Source organism: Gobio gobio (assembly GCF_949357685.1).
Source record: "Gobio gobio genome assembly, chromosome: 4".
Taxonomy (NCBI): Eukaryota; Metazoa; Chordata; class Actinopteri; order Cypriniformes; family Gobionidae; genus Gobio; species Gobio gobio.
Genome location: NC_137100.1, coordinates 6,430,745 through 6,454,686, shown reverse-complemented (window position 1 = coordinate 6,454,686; position 23,942 = coordinate 6,430,745).

The window sequence follows — 23,942 nt, the reverse complement described above, 5'->3', positions numbered from 1 at the left end:
GAACGTAGCCAGCGGGCGGGCCTGACGGGCAGAGGCCCGCCCACTATGATGACTAGGCCCCCCCAGTTTATTATACAAATATAATAATATTTGTTAAATAACAGTTGTTTAAATTATTTTAACGTAGTTACAAAATGATTATAACATCTCAAATACTGAAATAAACTGGAGTCGAATCCAGTCCATTTTTTTGTGCATTCATGGTTCAAGTGCGACAAAAGTCCTAGGGTCTCAGACCACTCCAATGAACATTTGGCATTATTACAAAATGCACTCTTGTTTAAAAGAAAGTGTACTTACGTACTTAAGTACAAAAACAGCCACGAGTACACTCAAGTATTTTAGTGGCCTTTTATTTTCATTAATATTATACTATCTGCAAGTACAGCTTTTTCAAAACATACTTTTAAGAATTGAAGCACATATTCACAAGAATTTTCATAACAAAGCACACTTAAACTTAAGCACACTTATTTTTCTCAAGGGCGCATATGCAGCCAAAATGCTAGTTGGCAGTGTGGACTACAGAAGCAAAGCGAATGACAGGATATGACATTTGTTTACCTTCGTGAATACATCACTGGACAACAGTGTTGATGAATAGACGGCCACTTTTGTTGCAACTGGATTTAATAAACATTTAGATGACTTCTCTTGTAAATCTGTCATGTTAGGACAAAATAAACCAATCTATTATGGATGTTTTTGGATCACTGGGTTCATTTATGGTTTATTGTTTGTGTAATCACCCTCACCGCTTTCATTAGAAGCTACAAGCAATCAGGCTGTATTACATTCATTCCCATCAGATGCGAAGCTGCATTCCTTTTTTATCTATCTTTGGGAATTCTTCTGGTTACACAGCAGACCAATCACAGCTGTTGTTTGTTCAACTGAGATACTGGGGTTTGTTATACTGCCACAGTTATGCAGGAAAAAAATATATTGGCCGAATGCGTACTTTCCTAGAGTTTGTTTCTGCCCCAAATCTCTCCATGAAATCGAAATTGAAGTTTTTTGGCTTTTAGTATGAACTTGTGAGCCTTTCTATCTATAAGCTACACTCTAAAAAATCTTGGGTTATTTTTTCTACCCAAATCCAAGTAATTTTTTTGGGGTTATTTTTTAAGTATTTGGGTAGTTTTTGTGTTACCCAGACCCTGGGTCAGACGTAACAACCCAGCGTTTGGGTAGTTTTTGTGTTACCCAGATCCTGGGTCAGACGTAACAACCCAGTGTTTGGGTAGTTTTTGTGTTACCCAGACCCTGGGTCAGACGTAACAACCCAGTGTTTGGGTAGTTTTTGTGTTACCCAGACCCTGGGTCAGATGTAACAACCCAGCGTTTGGGTAGTTTTTGTGTTACCCAGATCCTGGGTCAGATGTAACAACCCAGCGTTTGGGTAGTTTTTGTGTAACCCAGATATTGGGTCAGATGTAACAACCCAGCGTTTGGGTAGTTTTTGTGTTGCCCAGATCCTGGGTCAGATGTAACAACCCAGCGTTTGGGTAGTTTTTGTGTTACCCAGATCCTGGGTCAGATGTAACAACCCAGCGTTTGGGTAGTTTTTGTGTAACCCAGATATTGGGTCAGATGTAACAACCCAGCGTTTGGGTAGTTTTTGTGTTGCCCAGATCCTGGGTCAGATGTAACAACCCAGCGTTTGGGTAGTTTTTGTGTTACCCAGATCCTGGGTCAGATGTAACAACCCAGCGTTTGGGTAGTTTTTGTGTAACCCAGATATTGGGTCAGATGTAACAACCCAGCGTTTGGGTAGTTTTTGTGTTGCCCAGATCCTGGGTCAGATGTAACAACCCAGTGTTTGGGTAGTTTTTGTGTTACTCAGATCCTGGGTCAGACGTAACAACCCAGCGTTTGGGTAGTTTTTGTGTTACCCAGATCCTGGGTCAGACGTAACAACCCAGTGTTTGGGTAGTTTTTGTGTTACCCAGACCCTGGGTCAGACGTAACAACCCAGTGTTTGGGTAGTTTTTGTGTTACCCAGACCCTGGGTCAGATGTAACAACCCAGCGTTTGGGTAGTTTTTGTGTTACCCAGATCCTGGGTCAGATGTAACAACCCAGCGTTTGGGTAGTTTTTGTGTAACCCAGATATTGGGTCAGATGTAACAACCCAGCGTTTGGGTAGTTTTTGTGTTGCCCAGATCCTGGGTCAGATGTAACAACCCAGCGTTTGGGTAGTTTTTGTGTTACCCAGATCCTGGGTCAGATGTAACAACCCAGCGTTTGGGTAGTTTTTGTGTAACCCAGATATTGGGTCAGATGTAACAACCCAGCGTTTGGGTAGTTTTTGTGTTGCCCAGATCCTGGGTCAGATGTAACAACCCAGCGTTTGGGTAGTTTTTGTGTTACCCAGATCCTGGGTCAGATGTAACAACCCAGCGTTTGGGTAGTTTTTGTGTAACCCAGATATTGGGTCAGATGTAACAACCCAGCGTTTGGGTAGTTTTTGTGTAACCCAGATATTGGGTCAGATGTAACAACCCAGCGTTTGGGTAGTTTTTGTGTAACCCAGATCCTGGGTCAGATGTAACAACCCAGTGTTCGGGTAGTTTTTGTGTAACCCAGATATTGGCTCAGATGTAACAACCCAGTGTTCGGGTAGTTTTTGTGTAACCCAGATCCTGGGTCAGATGTAACAACCCAGTGTTCGGGTAGTTTTTGTGTAACCCAGATATTGGGTCAGATGTAACAACCCAGCGTTTGGGTAGTTTTTGTGTAACCCAGATCCTGGAACAGACGTAACAACCCAGCTTTCGGGTAGTTTTTGTGTAACCCAGATCCTGGAACAGACGTAACAACCCAGCGTTCGGGTAGTTTTTGTGTAACCCAGATCCTGGAACAGACGTAACAACCCAGCTTTCGGGTAGTTTTTGTGTAACCCAGATCCTGGAACAGACGTAACAACCCAGCGTTCGGGTAGTTTTTGTGTAACCCAGATCCTGGAACAGACGTAACAACCCAGCGTTCGGGTAGTATTTGTGTAACCCAGATCCTGGAACAGACGTAACAACCCAGCTTTCGGGTAGTTTTGGTGTTACCCAGATCCTGGAACAGACGTAACAACCCAGCGTTCGGGTAGTTTTTGTGTAACCCAGATCCTGGAACAGACGTAACAACCCAGCGTTCGGGTAGTTTTTGTGTAACCCAGATCCTGGGTCAGACGTAACAACCCAATGTTTGGGTAGTTTTTGTGTAACCCAGACCCTGGGTCAGATGTAACAACCCAGCGTTCAGGTAGTTTTTGTGTTACCCAGATCCTGGGTCAGACGTAACAACCCAGCGTTCGGGTAGTTTTTGTGTAACCCAGATCCTGGAACAGACGTAACAACCCAGCGTTCGGGTAGTTTTTGTGTAACCCAGATCCTGGGTCAGACGTAACAACCCAATGTTTGGGTAGTTTTTGTGTAACCCAGATCCTGGGTCAGACGTAACAACCCAATGTTCGGGTAGTTTTTGTGTTACCCAGATCCTGGGTCAGACGTAACAACCCAGCGTTCGGGTAGTTTTTGTGTTACCAGATCCTGGGTCAGATGTAACAACCCAGCGTTCGGGTAGTTTTTGTGTTACCCAGACCCTGGGTCAGACGTAACAACCCAGTGTTCAGGTAGTTTTTGTGTTACCCAGACCCTGGGTCAGACGTAACAACCCAGCGTTTGGGTAGTTTTGGTGTTACCCAGATCCTGGGTCAGACGTAGCAACCCAGCGTTTGGGTAGTTTTTGTGTTACTCAGATCCTGGGTCAGATGTAACAACCCAGCGTTTGGGTAGTTTTTGTGTTACTCAGATCCTGGAACAGACGTAACAACCCAGCGTTCGGGTAGTTTTTGTGTTACCCAGATCCTGGGTCAGACGTAACAACCCAGCGTTTGGGTAGTTTTTGTGTTACTCAGATCCTGGAACAGACGTAACAACCCAGCGTTCGGGTAGTTTTTGTGTTACCAGATCCTGGGTCAGACGTAACAACCCAGTGTTCAGGTAGTTTTTGTGTTACCCAGATCCTGGGTCAGATGTAACAACCCAGCGTTTGGGTAGTTTTTGTGTTACTCAGATCCTGGAACAGACGTAACAACCCAGCGTTCGGGTAGTTTTTGTGTTACCAGATCCTGGGTCAGACGTAACAACCCAGTGTTCAGGTAGTTTTTGTGTTACCCAGATCCTGGGATCAGATGTAACAACCCAGCGTTTGGGTAGTTTTTGTGTTACCCAGATCCTGGGTCAGACGTAACAACCCAGCGTTCGGGTAGTTTTTGTGTTACCAGATCCTGGGTCAGACGTAACAACCCAGTGTTCAGGTAGTTTTTGTGTTACCCAGACCCTGGGTCAGACGTAACAACCCAGTGTTTGGGTAGTTTTTGTGTTACTCAGATCCTGGGTCAGACGTAACAACCCAGCGTTTGGGTAGTTTTTGTGTTACCCAGATCCTGGGTCAGACGTAACAACCCAGTGTTTGGGTAGTTTTTGTGTTACCCAGACCCTGGGTCAGACGTAACAACCCAGTGTTTGGGTAGTTTTTGTGTTACCCAGACCCTGGGTCAGATGTAACAACCCAGCGTTTGGGTAGTTTTTGTGTTACCCAGATCCTGGGTCAGATGTAACAACCCAGCGTTTGGGTAGTTTTTGTGTAACCCAGATATTGGGTCAGATGTAACAACCCATCGTTTGGGTAGTTTTTGTGTTGCCCAGATCCTGGGTCAGATGTAACAACCCAGCGTTTGGGTAGTTTTTGTGTTACCCAGATCCTGGGTCAGATGTAACAACCCAGCGTTTGGGTAGTTTTTGTGTAACCCAGATATTGGGTCAGATGTAACAACCCAGCGTTTGGGTAGTTTTTGTGTTGCCCAGATCCTGGGTCAGATGTAACAACCCAGCGTTTGGGTAGTTTTTGTGTTACCCAGATCCTGGGTCAGATGTAACAACCCAGCGTTTGGGTAGTTTTTGTGTAACCCAGATATTGGGTCAGATGTAACAACCCAGCGTTTGGGTAGTTTTTGTGTTGCCCAGATCCTGGGTCAGATGTAACAACCCAGTGTTTGGGTAGTTTTTGTGTTACTCAGACCCTGGGTCAGACGTAACAACCCAGCGTTTGGGTAGTTTTTGTGTTACCCAGATCCTGGGTCAGACGTAACAACCCAGTGTTTGGGTAGTTTTTGTGTTACCCAGACCCTGGGTCAGACGTAACAACCCAGTGTTTGGGTAGTTTTTGTGTTACCCAGACCCTGGGTCAGATGTAACAACCCAGCGTTTGGGTAGTTTTTGTGTTACCCAGATCCTGGGTCAGATGTAACAACCCAGCGTTTGGGTAGTTTTTGTGTAACCCAGATATTGGGTCAGATGTAACAACCCAGCGTTTGGGTAGTTTTTGTGTTGCCCAGATCCTGGGTCAGATGTAACAACCCAGCGTTTGGGTAGTTTTTGTGTTACCCAGATCCTGGGTCAGATGTAACAACCCAGCGTTTGGGTAGTTTTTGTGTAACCCAGATATTGGGTCAGATGTAACAACCCAGCGTTTGGGTAGTTTTTGTGTTGCCCAGATCCTGGGTCAGATGTAACAACCCAGCGTTTGGGTAGTTTTTGTGTTACCCAGATCCTGGGTCAGATGTAACAACCCAGCGTTTGGGTAGTTTTTGTGTAACCCAGATATTGGGTCAGATGTAACAACCCAGCGTTTGGGTAGTTTTTGTGTAACCCAGATATTGGGTCAGATGTAACAACCCAGCGTTTGGGTAGTTTTTGTGTAACCCAGATCCTGGGTCAGATGTAACAACCCAGTGTTCGGGTAGTTTTTGTGTAACCCAGATATTGGCTCAGATGTAACAACCCAGTGTTCGGGTAGTTTTTGTGTAACCCAGATCCTGGGTCAGATGTAACAACCCAGTGTTCGGGTAGTTTTTGTGTAACCCAGATATTGGGTCAGATGTAACAACCCAGCGTTTGGGTAGTTTTTGTGTAACCCAGATCCTGGAACAGACGTAACAACCCAGCTTTCGGGTAGTTTTTGTGTAACCCAGATCCTGGAACAGACGTAACAACCCAGCGTTCGGGTAGTTTTTGTGTAACCCAGATCCTGGAACAGACGTAACAACCCAGCTTTCGGGTAGTTTTTGTGTAACCCAGATCCTGGAACAGACGTAACAACCCAGCGTTCGGGTAGTTTTTGTGTAACCCAGATCCTGGAACAGACGTAACAACCCAGCGTTCGGGTAGTATTTGTGTAACCCAGATCCTGGAACAGACGTAACAACCCAGCTTTCGGGTAGTTTTGGTGTTACCCAGATCCTGGAACAGACGTAACAACCCAGCGTTCGGGTAGTTTTTGTGTAACCCAGATCCTGGAACAGACGTAACAACCCAGCGTTCGGGTAGTTTTTGTGTAACCCAGATCCTGGGTCAGACGTAACAACCCAATGTTTGGGTAGTTTTTGTGTAACCCAGACCCTGGGTCAGATGTAACAACCCAGCGTTCAGGTAGTTTTTGTGTTACCCAGATCCTGGGTCAGACGTAACAACCCAGCGTTCGGGTAGTTTTTGTGTAACCCAGATCCTGGAACAGACGTAACAACCCAGCGTTCGGGTAGTTTTTGTGTAACCCAGATCCTGGGTCAGACGTAACAACCCAATGTTTGGGTAGTTTTTGTGTAACCCAGATCCTGGGTCAGACGTAACAACCCAATGTTCGGGTAGTTTTTGTGTTACCCAGATCCTGGGTCAGACGTAACAACCCAGCGTTCGGGTAGTTTTTGTGTTACCAGATCCTGGGTCAGATGTAACAACCCAGCGTTCGGGTAGTTTTTGTGTTACCCAGACCCTGGGTCAGACGTAACAACCCAGTGTTCAGGTAGTTTTTGTGTTACCCAGACCCTGGGTCAGACGTAACAACCCAGCGTTTGGGTAGTTTTGGTGTTACCCAGATCCTGGGTCAGACGTAGCAACCCAGCGTTTGGGTAGTTTTTGTGTTACTCAGATCCTGGGTCAGATGTAACAACCCAGCGTTTGGGTAGTTTTTGTGTTACTCAGATCCTGGAACAGACGTAACAACCCAGCGTTCGGGTAGTTTTTGTGTTACCCAGATCCTGGGTCAGACGTAACAACCCAGCGTTCGGGTAGTTTTTGTGTTACCAGATCCTGGGTCAGACGTAACAACCCAGTGTTCAGGTAGTTTTTGTGTTACCCAGATCCTGGGATCAGATGTAACAACCCAGCGTTTGGGTAGTTTTTGTGTTACCCAGATCCTGGGTCAGACGTAACAACCCAGCGTTCGGGTAGTTTTTGTGTTACCAGATCCTGGGTCAGACGTAACAACCCAGTGTTCAGGTAGTTTTTGTGTTACCCAGATCCTGGGATCAGATGTAACAACCCAGCGTTTGGGTAGTTTTTTGTGTAATCCAACGGCTATTGGCTATTTTTAAAAAGGGGAGGAGCTGTTCAATATGTCCCGCCCTCTCTTCTTGTTTCATTGGAAATTACGTCAACACATTGAATAATGCTGCGCGCTTCGAGCCACTTCAGTGGGACTTTAAATAGAATTAATGAATTTGTCAACTGTTCTTTTTTTCTTCTGTTTGTTCTTTCTTTCTGAGGATGTGACCAAAAGGGGGAAAAAACAAACAAGCTTTCACCACAGGCTCGAGACATGTTGAGCAAACATTCATCTAAAAACACACACATTAACCAAAGACACCGTAAACCTCTTCTTTCCGTCTCTGTCTTCAGTCCTTCCCTCTTGAGTGTGTCCATTTCCTGAACTTTGTCCTCGACCTTTTCGCAAACTCTTCAAACTGCCTCAGAGGAATGCGTTCTCTCATATTTGGTTTGAAGTTCTCTGTTTCCCCTTTCACCCTCCGACAGAGAGCATGGTGGTGGCGGAAAAGAAAAATCGCACACACACACACACAGTAAAATTGGACATGGGTTCCCTATGGAGAAGCCCAACATTTTTATTTTAGGATGGGTCAGCCTGTGAGGGGCTGCTGTGATGGAGGACGACTCCTGCAGGTCTTGCAAGGTCGAGGGTCATGTGGATGAGTGAACCTTTCCTACTATGTGTCGTGTGTAAACACTTCAATGCAACATTTTATGGATCTGTGCTGGAGACAACTGTCAGCCCTTTGAGTTTGGAGAATAATATTAGCACCATTCTTTAGTGATAATGATTTCGAGTTTCAATTTAAGCCAGTGCATGCCGCATTCATCTTTAATAAACCGCTCTCTGGAGGTCAGCATGCTGTTTTAATCAATGTGTGCAATTTCTGGGTGACCTGGTGAATCACTAAGTTGCACACAATCACAGGCCTTGTGTTCTAACGGATATTTCAGTCAGCTGCAGTCCTCTATGTTTATGCTTTGTTGGTTGGCATTTACATTTATTCGTTTAGCAAATGCTTTTATCCAAGGCCACTTGCAAACGAGGAGGAGCCGACGATGTTAACAGTACTGTATTACTATACATCGCACGAGAATAGCACAGAACTAGAGCAAAGTGTTTGTAATTGGACAAGGCACAGTGAACTATAAAGGTTCATTCACATCCCAGCATGCACTGGAAGGTCAGTGCCAATCAGAGCTTCTTCTAGGCTGACTGATTGGTTGATCTTTCTCAAATTTGCCTCAAATGTTTGTTCAAAGAATATAAATACCAGGTCAACTGCATACAGGAACTGCAAAACTCCAAAAACATACCTATAGCCTACATACATATGACTGCAGTTTCCGGCTGAAATGAACACTAGTGGCAGTAAAACACCAACTACTTTTGTTCCTTTAACCCTCTGGTGCTCTTCGTTTAGGGGTTGCATTGGTTTTCTTCCCGGTCATAAGTGACCGGACACCTAAAAATTGAACTTCCTACACCCCAGTAAAACCAATGCAATTTATTTTTCTTCAATAATATTTTTTTATTTTTAATTATGTATTTTGAGATGATTTGATGGAATTTTTTAATATTTATGCAATAATTATGGTCTATTTTTGCCATTGAAAATTATAAAAAAAAAAATGTTTTATTAAATTTAATTAATTTGTTTTACTTATTGCAGTATTTCAGGTTAAAATAGAGACTAAGCCTTCAAAAAAAAATTTTTTTTGAAGGCAAATTAGCGCCCTCTTTTAGAATTATTTAAGAAATCTTGCAACCATGGGTGTAATCACTAGAGGTCTCTATGGAGAAGCTTGAGAATTCCCTAGTTTTTTTTTGAACACATTTAATTATTTTTTTTGATGAATTTGAATATATATATATATATATATATATATATATATATATATATATATATATATATATATATATATATATATATATATATATATATATATATATATATATATATATATATATATATATATATATATAAATCTCAAAGACTATTTATTATAAAGTTTTAGATATTTTTTTTTTGGTTTGTTTGTTAGAAATATATTTTTTCTGTGAATTTGTGTTTTTGCAGATTTTCCATTCATTTCCTATGGTGTCATTTTTGACCAAAGAGCACAAGTGGGAGTAATTTTTTTCGACCACTTAGCATGCTTGAATCATGCCCTCAATTTTTTTGTGTGTTAACATACCTAATGCTAGAAAAGTCACAGTTTCATATTTTTCCGATGAAGCTGTGATTTAAAAAAATTCTAAATGTGGTTCATAGGCTCAGTAGTGAGTTCATAGGTGTGTGTGTGTATGAGTGGATGTGTCAATATCACACTCTTGATGTTTTAGAGTGTCACCCCTTTACTGCTGTATACTTTTTTACAGCATCGTGGCCAATTTGTAGATTGTACACACAAATATTCAGTGAATTTTTGTGTTTTTGCCGTTTCCCATTCATTTCCTATGGTCGGTCATTTATGACCGTAGACAATGAACGTTACTTTTTTTTTTTACAACCAATAAGCATGCTCGAATCATGACCCCAATTTTTTTTGTTTGTTTACATACCTAATGCAAGAAAAGTCACCAAGTTTCATATCATTCCGATGAAGCTGTGTTTTTTAACATTTCAAAACAGAACATTTTCCGGTCAGAAATGACCGAAGAGCACCAGAGGGTTAAGGCCCTTTCACACCGGACGCGTAACGAAAAAGCGAAGCGGAAAAGCGAATATTTCGTGTACGAATAGTTCGCATAAAAACCATTCACATCAGCCACGACACGAATTTGCGACGTTTGTGACGTTTCAGGGTTCCAATATACCAAAACATTTGCAGCGACCCAGCTGAGAAAACACGGACACTTCCTCATTCAGTGAAGACGAGCTTTTCATTTTCTTTAAAAGACCGAAAAGAAGGTTCTGGGTGCCACAGTCTTAAAAGAACAGAGAGTCTGAAGGGGAGTGTGCTAGTTTTGTACAGGAGCGAAAACTTTATCATGGCCGTTTCCGCACTTTCTTTCGAATTCCCGAGGGACAATTTGAGGAGCTCCTCCAGAGACAGTAGCACCGCATCTGACGAGACAAACACACACTTAAGGAACCGATCGATCCGGAGCAACTGTGTTTCCAGTTGAGTCACAATGAGTGCGTTTACATGCACGTTCTTAAGCCGATTATGTTTATTAAGCCGACAACGAACATGGTCATGTAAACGCGGTAACCGATTTATTTTATCTGAGTTTGGTCATAAACGGCTTAAGCATAAACCAGTCGGAACAGGGAGTTTTTTTCCTATTATCCCGATTTCGCGCGGCATGTAAACGCATTTACCTGCTTTCTGGCGGCTTATTGAAATGTGCATGTGTGATAGGTGACAGAAACGCATACTTAGAGCAGATTTAAAGACAGATTTAGACAGAGCAAGAATTTTGCATGAAAGAAAAACGGAAATATATCACAAACGCAGACTCTTTTAAGACCAAGAAATTTGTAAAAATGGGTTTTCGTCTATCGTGCACTAGAAGTGGTTCAGTCAAAACGCTGCATCTGTAACTGCATGAGAGAGAGAAATATATGAGCCGTAAGTTTCCCGCTGACACATTGAAAGCTTTATTTAACATCACAACTAACATATGGGATACTCTGAGTCAGATAGGGAAATTATTATTTCTGATGTCACTACAAGGAAATAATCTGATTTATTAATAAAGTCATGTAAACGCGGTTTACTTGCGTTGTCGGTTTACTGGTTTGCATGTAAACTGGGAAAACTGGTTATTTCAATAAGCTGATATTTGTGAGTTATCAGCTTACTGATGTGCATGCAAACGTGCTCAATGTAAACATTTAAGTGCCACAGTCGTACTGACGGAAACACATTCCCTTTCCATAGTCGCAGACACAATTAGGTTTAGAAAAAAATCAAGTTTTAACTCAAAAGGTTATGTTATTGTTGTCTGTAGCCTACAGTGGGCAAACACAGCTGCATCTGTACAACTACAGCTGTAATCTCGTGAGAAATGCGATACCCGGCAAAGGTTAATGTTGATTGAATAGCTAATGAAATCAACTGGACATTTCGTCACCTTTGTTTCCTTGTATGTGATTGGTTGAAGCCTTTTCTGTCGCTGCGAGAGTAAAAAAAAAATCAACATCAAAACGAAATAAATTAACGTCGTTTTTCCACCACAGCACATTCGCGTTCGGTGTGGAAGCACTCAACCAGATAATCAAAAAATAAAACCTTTGTGCGTCAAAATCGCATTCAGTGTGAAAGGAACTTTACACACAAATTATGGTTATAGGGCAGATTATCAATCAGTACAGACTTATTTTCATACAGCGCTTTACACAATGCTGTTATGAACTCAAAACACTAGTGAATTAATACATTTTGAAGTTTACATCTCATAATCAGCAAACTTGCTCAATTGCTCACCTGGTACATCACTGCTCTTGTGCTGTAGAAGCAAAATAGCACGGTTGCTTCAGCAAATGTGTTTTTATCTCATGTTTGCTTTTGTTAACACTATTGGTTGGGTTCAGGGTCAGGTCTATGTGCTATATTATTTTCAAAACCATTTTAATACACACATACAATGAACAACATAATAAAAACCGTCACCAGATTCACATTCCCTCGTTTTGGATCAAACTGAACACACCTTTAGTGCCACTCACTGGACATTTCACTTTAAAGTGCCCCTATTATGCTATTTTAAAGTCTCCTAATTTTGTTTTGGAGTCTCTTACAACAGGTTTACATGCATCCAAGTTCAAAAAACACGTACATTTTCTTATAATATACACTCACCTAAAGGATTATTAGGAACACCATACTAATACTGTGTTTGACCCCCTTTCGCCTTCAGAACTGCCTTAATTCTACATGGCATTGATTCAACAAGGTGCTGAAAGCATTCTTTAGAAATGTTGGCCCATATTGATAGGATAGCATCTTGCAGTTGATGGAGATTTGTGGGATGCACATCCAGGGCACGAAGCTCCCGTTCCATCACATCCCAAAGATGCTCTATTGGGTTGAGATCTGGTGACTGTGGGGGCCATTTTAGTACAGTGAACTCATTGTCATGTTCAAGAAACCAATTTGAAATGATTCGAGCTTTGTGACATGGTGCATTATCCTGCTGGAAGTAGCCATCAGAGGATGGGGACATGGTGGTCATAAAGGGATGGACATTGTCAGAAACAATGCTCAGGTAGGCCGTGGCATTTAAACGATGCCCAATTGGCACTAAGGGGCCTAAAGTGTGCCAAGAAAACATCCCCCCACACCATTACACCACCACCACCAGCCTGCACAGTGATAACAAGGCATGATGGAGCTATGTTCTCATTCTGTTTACGCCAAATTCTGACTCTACCATCTGAATGTCTCAACAGAAATCGAGACTCATCAGACCAGGCAACATTTTTCCAGTCTTCAGCTCGTGCAAATTGTAGCCTCTTTTTCCTATTTGTAGTGGAGATGAGTGGTACCCGGTGGGGTCTTCTGCTGTTGTAGCCCATCCGCCTCAAGGTTGTGCGTGTTTTGGCTTCACAAATGCTTTGCTGCATATCTCGGTTGTAACGAGTGGTTATTTCAGTCAAAGTTGCTCTTCTATCAGCTTGAATCAGTCGGCCCATTCTCCTCTGACCTCTAGCATCAACAAGGCATTTTCGCCCACAGGACTGCCGCATACTGGATGTTTTTTCACACTATTCTTTGTAAACCCTAGAAATGGTTGTGCGTGAAAATCCCAGTAACTGAGCAGATTGTGAAATACTCAGACTGGCCCGTCTGGCACCAACAACCATGCCACGCTCAAAATTGCTTAAATCACCTTTCTTTCCCATTCTGACATTCAGTTTGGAGTTCAGGAGATTGTCTTGACCAGGACCACACCCCTAAATGCATTAAAGCAACTGCCATGTGATTGGTTGATTAGATAATTGCATTAATGAGAAATTGAACAGGTGTTCCTTATAATCCTTTAGGTGAGTGTACATTGCACAGTACAACATTTCTCAATGATTCTCAAATGACTCCAAGAGACGGATGAAAAAATCCCTCTCTCTAAATCCCTTCTTTCCGTGAGCCTGCTCTGATATGATTGCCCAGACGGCCCAGTCTGTTGTGACTGGTCTACCGCTTACAGTGGGTGTTGAAAACAAAAATATTCTCAGTGATACGCTGCTCAATGCTTGAAGTGGAAAAAATAAAGTGCCGGTACTCACAAAAGGAGGCAGGGCTTTGTTGGGGGGTGGTGTGGTTATGGGGGGGGATTGTTTAGTCAATAATTCAAGAAGGTTCATATTTTAAAGCTCTTTCTAACTTGTACTCAGCCTTAAAACTAACAATTAGTTCTTGTAATTGTTTAACTATAGCATTTGATACAATACGGGTTAAAAAAAATGTCTATAAATTCTATAACTAGTCAAAATTGACCACAATAGATGCAATAGAACGTGATAAATTCTAGTAAATGTGTTCATCATGAGTTTAAAAAGCTTGAGGATGATGTTTTCCCCTCTTTTCATCAGTCATTTTAGTTGCTGTTTTAGATCATGTTGGACTTTCTCCGTAGTGTTTTACTACATTCTCAATCAAGTTCAAATGGGTCGCACATTTTATCACGGCTCGTGCAAATCTTAACTCTTTTGAGGTACGTTATGAGATGTTTCAACTCTAATTCCTGTAATGAATCAGCATTAACAAGAGTATGTCCACCAACAAACCCATGTGTATATTTCAAATTTATTGCAGAGCACATGCGGGAACTGTATCAATAACAAACTTGCTCCATCCTTTATCATTACTCAAAGTAGTAAGAACGACAGACAATCTGCATTAACAGACAGTTTTAGGTAATAGCGGCCCACAGATGATTAGCAGAAGTATTTCAGTAAGACAGTAATAACGTGAGTTAGCCAGTTAGCTGGAGACCTACACAATATAAAACACAAAACTACGCATTTTGAACACCCGGTAGAAAATATATACATCAATTATTCTTCATACTTACAGGTTGTGATTCTGAGGAGCTGGTCCAATTAAACTGAGTAGCAGAGGTGTCAAGTAACAAAGTACAAATACTTCTTTACCTTACACAGGGGCACTTCAGCGCTGGGGAGAAGAATGCGCATTTCAACTGGGTAATTTATGTAGTAGAAATGGGAAATTATTTTCGAATTTTGAGCCTTCTAGACTGAGAAAAGACAGAACATTTATTTTTGTCTCATGTGGATGAAAGACAACAACTCCCAGAATGCACTTGCTTTGCTGCCCTACGAGGCCACTCCCAAAGCCCCGGCTATTGGTTATAACTTGCCCACCGCGGCACCGCCCCCAACGTTGTTTTGATATTCATAGTAATAAAATAATTTCGTTCAGTTAGAGAACAGACACTGCAATTAAAAACTGAACGTGTCTTTTCAATAAAGTGTGAGTGAGGCGGACGAAAGTCACGACACAAATGCATCAGGAGTCAGATTTCATTCATCACGAGAGAAGATCTGAGCAGAGCTGAGGTAAGCGTGGCTGTCATTCACGGCGCGTGTCCAGTCTGTCGCGTTATCAGATCGCATGTGGAAGCTAAACTTTCATAGGAATTCATTGAAAAGTTGAAACACTCAATTTGCTCCGCACCGCTCCGTTATTAATGCCCGATCCGAGCGGCAGCAGCCGTGCGCATTTACATTCTGTGAGTGAGATCTCTCCTCTATGGGCAGGTTGAAAACATGCTGAACTAGCTCCTTCTACTGGCTGTAGTCTCTAGGCTCTGGCCAAAAATCCTCCGATGACGCAAAATGACGATATTAGCGTCATCTGAGGATTTTTTCCAGAAATAAAATGCATAATTATCTAGTCTCAGGTGGACATGAGGGGGAAAAGTACAATAATTTGTATATACTACCGGGTTTCTACTGATACAAAGCTTAATGCTAAATCACTGAAGTAACCCTTTAAGTAGAAATTTTGGGTATCTATACTTTACTGGAGTAATTATTTTTCAGCCGACTTTTTACTTCTACTCCTTACATTTCCATGCAATTATCTGTACTTTCTACTCCTTACATTTTAAAAATAGCCTCATTACCCCTATTTCATTTCGGCATGTTTTCATTCCGGCTTGTCATCATTCAAAAAAAGAAAAGAAATGAGAAGTAGAAACATATACCATTCCGAGTGGGTACACCTATTTTCTTGTCAGTTGCCCTCACAGATTCCTGCAGCTAAGCTTGGATGTACATTTACATTCCAATAAAGGTTATTATACATGCCTCAAAGTTTGACACATGTTAATGCTCAGTAGTACACATATGGTTCTTTAATGTATTTGTATTGTCCTAAAATGCGTTCATTTTCAATAGGCATATATGTGGTTGAAACAGGTAGCCTAGTGCATCCCACATTTTTCAACATTAAAATTTTAAAGGTCCCATGGCATGAACATTTCATTTTATGAGGTTTTTTAAAATTAATATGAGTTCCCTAGCCTGTATATGGTCCCCAAGTGGCTAGAATTTTTGATGGGTGTAAACCGAGTTCTGGCTTTCTTTCTCTGCCTTTGAGAAAATGACAGCCCAGACGAGCTGATCTTGAATTTTCCTGTTATGACGTCATAACAGGAAAGGTTACCTCCCCTTCCTCTGCTTTGCCCGCCCAGAGCATTCTGAGAATATGGATTCAGTTTATGTCAGCGCAGGCTTTACAAACAGACTTTTACGATATGGATTCCACAGCACTGCGACAAACAGTGAGTAACAGTGTTCATTAATGCCTGATCTGTGATCAGTGATTTCTGATGTGTAGCTAATCATTCAAGTTCACACAGACTTTCTTTCTAGATCGTTTAATGATCGCCGTCTTGATGCCCTAAGCGTAATGCATCAGTGAATCAAGCCAGTGACTAAAACGATCGTTTCTGTTAGTAGCATGAAACACATCCGTTATTTATGTGATTAAACTACAGAGAGCGATCAAAGAACACCATTTATAATGTTCGGATCTGTCAATCACACGACGCGAGTGTATCTGCACACTTGCCCAAACTGCTGTTATAATGAATGACGCTGTTATGCAGCACAGCGATGCTCTTACTGTATTCATGTCGACGTCGTGTTTGCTGTTAGTTGTCGTGAAAGCATTTTGTGAGAGAAAACGTGTTGCAATGATGAGAGATCACTGCATTCACGCGATCAACAGACGGTCTGTGTACTCAATGTTCTTCACTGCAGCCTTTCATGTGATAGGAATAGATCATAAAATAATGCTATAATCCACACTTTGACGATTCGTTCATCTCGACGGCTGTAATGGTACATTACATGTGTTACAAAGTTCGTAGAATAAGGTGGAAGAAGACAGAGTCAACGTGACTGGGACTGTTTATTCAGAACTCTCAGATACAAACAAAATAAGCTTGCGCTAACAGAACAGTGCTCTCAACAACTCAGTACAATAAAACTTCCTCCAGCTCTCCGTGGTTCACGAGTGCCCAGTCAGTCTGTCTGTCTCTCACTCTCTCTCTCTCATGCATGCAGTCAGTGCGTGCAGTGCCTCGCTAAACCACGCCCCCTCCGCCACATAATCTAATACTCATTTCAAATGCAAAGATGTCAGCCAATCACAACAGTGGCCGTTTTCACTGAAGTCTCACAGCAGACACGCCCCTTGAAACAGGGCATTCAGCCAGAGGGGTAATATCAGTATAGAAAAAATGCCTTTTATTTCTAAATTATGACTTTTTTTGATGTAAAAATCATACTAACAATATAAGTACACCCCAGGAAACATTATAAAATAATAGAAAAATGACATGCCATGGGACCTTTAATATAACATTCTAGTCATTATGGTCTTTTTTTTAGGTGGGGTAGTGCACTTTAGACCCCTGTGGCACGGCCTAAGCTTTTGTCCTTAATGGCATTTTTTCCCTTACATTACTTTTACTTTTGTAAGTAGTTTTGAAACCAGTACTTTTACTTGATTAAAAAGCTTGAGTTGAGAACATCAACTTCTACAGAAGTCTTTTTAAACCCTAGTATCTATTCTTCTACCTGAGTAATGAATATGAATACTTTTGACACCTCTGTGGGTAGGCCTACTGACCCATATTTCCAGAGCAAGCCATTTGCAAACCCCGCGTAGAAGCAGTCATCAGTAAAATGATGGGCTGGTCAAGTTGTTCGTGGGTGGACAACATACGGCCATTATGCAAATGTGTCTTCTAGTGACATAGCATCATAACACTATGGGATTCCAATTAAAAACGACTCGTTAAGACGGTTCAGAGCCGATGTGTAGCGAAACATGCAAGAAATAACATTATTTTGCACAAATGTTGACACAGTTAAATGTTTCCAATGAGCTTATGAGGTAAAATCTCTAACAAAGCATGCAAGAAGCTGTTGCAACATTCATCAAATGTTCACTTAAGACCTCTCAAATAATGAAAGTATATATTCTTTTCTGTGAGGCGAGAATGGGCTTAAAGGCAACGTGAAACACTGTTCGGAACTCATTTTGCTTTCATAATCGGATTTCAAAGGAACAAATGTAAGATGTGACTTAATTGTATCCATCTGAAATTGATGGGATCATGCCAGAGTGGAACTAGGTGGTTGGAGGGGCTTGAAAAAAATAGGGATTTGTGAAATCAGATCAAGTTATTATACTTTAAGAAAAGATATGATTGCAAACATTTATTGTTGCTTTGAATAACATGCACCTATGATGATACAAGAATGTGCATCAAGAAAGCAATGTCCATGTTGAATATTAATGTCTCTTTTGGTTTTCATATGCAGTGTCTGAGCGATGACAGATAGCTGTAGATTACCGCTATTTTCTCTATAATGATTATGTGTGAGTGTTTTCCTCTATTGCTCTACTTGCCCATCCATCCAGCCTTTAATATTTCCATGCTAATGCGGCACAAAGCTTGCAATACAGTATGCTGATCTCCAATTCTCTCTGTATATCAGTGGCAATTTAAATAATTTACACTAAAAAACTGACTTTTGCACTACACTCCTAGGCCATATTATATAGCTTTGTGTTAGAAACACAACAAAATTCACATCTTTATTTTTTATTTAATTATGTTGTTGTTGTTGCGTCCAGAAACGTTATGCCAGGTCATTTGTTGTCCAAAGCATGGGAACAGTTTATATTAAAAGCTTTAATAAAGGTCATAACTCTATTGTTTCATTGGCTAGGTTGACATGTGAGGTGCTTTGGCAATTTGTGTGAGCTTTTTAATGCACTTTGGAGAGGTTTTGTGCAATATGCAATACTCTTGTGGGAGCAGAACCTTGGAACAGGAAGTGGAAAAGCATAATTTTTTTTAAATTCTAAAATACAGAAAATATGATTTTCATTTCCACTATATTTATTTTCAGTGAATAACTGGTCTGCTAATGTGATTTCATTAGAAATATAGCACAAGTCATATTGACCTCTTATATGATACTTTATGGTGTATAGGGTGAGTAAACAAATGACATAATTCTCTTTTTCATGCAAACTATTCCTTTAAGTTCAAACTCACTGTTTTGGGAATAACTTCAAAATTGGATTTCTGACAAACATACTTACCAACACACACTCATATGCCATACCTGCAGCTTCTAGTGCTCTGAGAAATATTCTGAATAAACTTCTGTTGTGTTTGCAGGGTTCGCAAAGAGTGTGTGTTTAATGAGCTGTGAACTGCTTATCTGACATCAGACATGAGGCTGGAAAAAGCTCTGCACACAGCGTATGTCCTCCAGAGACTCTGCCGTTCTTTTTTTTCTCCAAACGCTGGCAAAAAGCACAAAGAGCCTTGAGGGCCGTAACCCACGTTGCAAAATATGTGGATGCATCAAATTTCCAGACCGAACTGAACGTAAAAGGAAAGAGTTTACCAGTTTTTCAGAATATCATGCCATCAAAGGTAAGATCATACACTCAAAAAAAAATGGTGCTATATGGTACTAAAAGTGGTTCTTGGCTCGTAATCATAGGGGAACCACTTTTTATGCCATATAGCACCATATCGTATCATGTTCTGTATATGATAGCGGTGCTATATAGCACCTCAGCCAAAGTACCGGTGAAGAACTGCTGAAGAACCAAGATTGGTGCTATACAGCACTTAAAGACATTCCCCTATGATTATGAGCCAAAGAACCACTTTTAGTGCCATAAAGAACAATTTCTTTTAGAGTGTAGCCTGACCATGTCCAAACCAATGAGAACCAATGCATAACAGGTACTGTATAGTGGAAAAGGGTTCATTGGATAAGAAAAAAAGGGTTCTTTGGAAAAACAAAAATGGTTCTTCTATTACATTGCTGTGAAAACACCCTTTTGGAACATGTAAGGGTGTAGTTACTTGCACTTTATGTGCACACATATGTGAACACCACCTTCTGATTAATTTGGCTCTTCCAGTTTGGCTCTTTGAGTTATTCCAATGAAAACAAATCTCAATGCTACACCTTATAATGAGATTCTAAATCCTGTGCTTCCAATTTTGTTGCAAGAGTTTGGGGAGGTTAATTTAATCTAAAATGACAGTGCAACATCAAATGTGTTCTGATGGGCTGCTATTTTCTGCCTCGTGCAGCATTTTTGCTTTCATAGAGAACAGAAAAATGATATTGTGCTGGAAACTTCCTGTGTCGCGCCTGGGTAGAACCCTGTGGCATTCCTGTCTGTGTCATTAAGAATTAATTAGTGGCGTTTGCCAAGTGAAACATCACTAATGGTTCAGGATTCAAACTCGAATGATTTAGGATACAAATCGTTTAGGATTCAAACTCCAAATATTAAACTGGTGTGCAACTTATCTTGCACAGTTTGCTCTATGGACATGAATGGTATACAGTATTGTATCATGCAATATTTAAATACTCTTGGAAATAAATTTCTTTATCGTATTGATGGTTTCACGAATAACCTCTATCATCCACCGAATCTTTCCATTCCACAAAAGGTTCTTTATAGTGGAAAAATGTTCTTCAGATAATTAAAATGTTTATTTTAGGGTTATTTTAAGAACAGATCACTAAAAGGTTTGAGGAATCCAGTATATAGCAGTTACATATACTTTTTTTTCTTCTTTTGCTTGTAAAACTGGATAAGCTATTTATTTGTTCTTGAAATTGTGTGACTGTTTCTCCTTCAGCGTCTATGAATGTGCAGTTTTGACACATACAGTAGATGTGTTTTGGAAAGGCAGTTTAAATTTTGGTTATAATCGATTGTGCTCAAATTGACCCCTATTGGTTTCCATGCAATTTGCCTTGAAAAAGTTAATTCAAAATAAAAAAAAAAAAACCTTTATTGTATAGCTTGTCACACACTACAATATGAAATACATGAGAACTTATGTAATGTAAAAGTCAAAGCTTACTCAAAATTGACTCATCTTCTGAATCATCAAAGGAGAATCCGCTGTTTCTTTATCATTTTGAGTTTCACAGTCCAAAAATCTGTGAAAGGATCTTTTTGGCTGTTAGTTTTTTTGGAGCTCAATTACTAATCTGTTACAGCACTGAAAATCATGTGAGAAACCCATTTTACTCTCTCAAGGGTTTGAGAACCAGACATAATATTAGTGATGCAGCGATCATGATTTTACATGGCCGATTCCGATACCGATTTTTTTTCAAGAAAACAGGCCGATTCCGATTTCCGTTTTTTTTTTTTTTTTACACAATAAAAGAATGAAAGTATACATGAACAAGATGTTTATTTGGTATTGAACAGGCTAAATTGGCTTTTGGCTAATGAAAAAGAGTCCGCAATCTGAAATTAACGGGAAATTGAATTGTAAATTAATAGGCCGAAAAGTGAAATTAAAGGCAAAAACTGCATATGCTGCAATCCAAACAAAGATGTTACTTAAATCAGCACTTGTTTTTAAATTCAGTGTAAAGAAAAAAAGTCTTTACCAGTTAAATTAAATAAAACCAAAGTATGTAATTGTTCCAAAATGTTAAATCAAATAATGTTTAGTGCAACGAAAAAAACAAAGATGCTACAGCAGGTGCTTTTTAAATAAAATTAAGTCAATGTAATTTTAAGGTAAAATAAAAATGATCATCCTATAGGCTACAGAACTGATAGTAGACCTATTTCATTTCAAAAGTGCATGCATGTTCTTCTGTAGGCTACAAAAAGAAGTATTTCGGCTTTGTCACAAGTTAGTCTGTTTCGTTCTCATCCGATCCAACACGTGAGAAGCTGAGCTGAACAAGCTCACTATCTACGCTTGAAAAGCGGCTCTTCATTCCCTTCAGCGTATCTCGTCTCTTCCCTCAGTTTTCCATTTTCCGTTTGTAACACACAAGTGACATGTTCGCGAATGATTACAATATAGGCGTATGTGCATGCGGGCGCACTTCCGGAAAAATCGGCAGAAAATTACAAAGTAAACCGGCCGGTTCCGATTTTTGGCCAGTCAACCGGTGCATCCATAATATGCACACACTATATTGCCAAAAGAATTGGGACGCCCCTCCAAATCATTGAATTCAGGTGTTCAATCACTTCCATGGCCACAGGTGTATAAAATCAAGCACTAGGCATGCAGACGCTTCTACAAACATTTGTGAAAGAATGGGTCGCTCTCAGGAGCTCCGTGAACTCAAGCGTGGTAGCGTGATCGGTTGCCACCTGTGCAATAAGTCCATTCGTGAAATTTTCTCACAACTAAATATTCCACGCTCAACTGTTAGTGGTGTTATAACAAAGTGGAAGCAATTGGGAACAACAGCAACTCAGCCACGAAGTGGTAGGCCACCTAAAATCACAGAGCGGGGTCAGCGCATGCTGAGGGTCACAGTGCGCAAAAGTCACCAACTTTCTGCAGAGTCAATAGCTACAGACCTCCAAACTTTGTGTAGCCTTCAGATTAGCTGAAGTGCGTACAGAGCTTCATAGAATGGGTTTCCATGGCCGAGCAGCTCATCCAAGACTTGCATCACTAAGTGCAATGCAAAGCGTCGGCTGCATTGTGCCAAGTGTAAAGTTTGGTGGAGGGGGGGTTATGGTGTGGGGGTTGTTTTTCAGGGGTTGGGCTTGACCACTTAGTTCCAGTGAAAGGAACTCTTAATGCTTCAGCATACCAAGACATTTTGGACAATTTCATGCTCCCAAATTTGTGGGAACAGTTTGAGGATGGCCCCTTCCTGTTCCAACATGACTGCGCACCAGTGCACAAAGCAGGTCCATAAAGACATGGATGAGCGAGTTTGGTGTGGAGGAACTTGAGTGGCCTGCACAGAGTCCTGACCTCAACCCGATAGAACACCTTTGGGATGAATTAGAGCGGAGACTGAGAGCCAGGCCTTCTCGTCCAACATCAGTGCCTGACCTCACAAATGCGCTTCTAGAAGAATGGTCAAAAATTCCCATAAACACACTCCTAAACCTTGTGGAAAGCCTTCACAGAAGAGTTGAAGCTGTTATAGCTACAAAGGGTGGGCCAACTCCATATTAAACCCCTACGGATTAAGAATGGAATGTGCATGTAAAGGCACGCGTCCAAGACTTTTGGCAATATAGTGTATATTATAATAGTAATTGAGCTCCAAAAAACGAACAGCCAAACGATCTTTCACAGGTTTTTGGACTGTGGATTTGAAATAATTTTGTTTCTCATGGTCTGAGAGTCCTGTCATGTGCCTTTTACTGAGGAGTGGCTTCAGTCTGGCCACTCTACCATACAGGCCTGATTGGTGGAGCGCTGTAGAGATGGTTGTTATTTGTTCTCCTCTCTCCACAGAGAAACGCTGGAGCTCTGTCAGAGTGACCATCGGGTTCTTGGTCACCTCCCTGACTAAGGCCCTTCTCCCCCGATCACTCAGTTTGGTCAGGCGGCCAGCTCTAGGAAGAGTCCTGGTGGTTCCAAACTTATTTCATTTACGGTTGATGGAGGCCACTGTGCTCATTTGGACCTTCAATGCTGCAGACATTTTTCTGTACCCTTCCCCAGATCTGTGCCTCGATACAATCCTGTCTCAGAGGTCTACAGACAATTCCTTTGTGCTCTGACATGCACTTTTAAATGTTGGACCTTATATAGACAGGTGTGTGCCTTTCCAAAGCATGTCCAATCAACTGAATTTACCACAGATGGACTCCAATCAACATCTCAAGGATGATCAGTGGAAACAGGAGCACCTGAGCTCAGTTTTGAGTGTCATGGCAAAGGCTGTGAGTACTTATGTACATGTGATTTTTTCGTTTTTTATTTTTTAATAAATTTGCAAAGATTCCAAACAACAATTTCTTTCACTTTGTCATTATGGGGTATTGTTTGTAGAATTTTGAGGAAAATATGAATTGAATCCATTTTGGAATAAGGCAGTAACATAACAAAATGTGGAAAAAGTGAAACGCAGAGAAACTAGCAAAAAATACTTGTGTTAAAATCTATAAAAATCTATTTCTAACAGTGTATGGATAAAGCATACACAAAAACATCAGACTTTTACTGAAGAAAGGTCTCAATTCTAGTCTCAAGCATAGAAACCAGAATATCAAGTCTTTTGATTCGACCCGG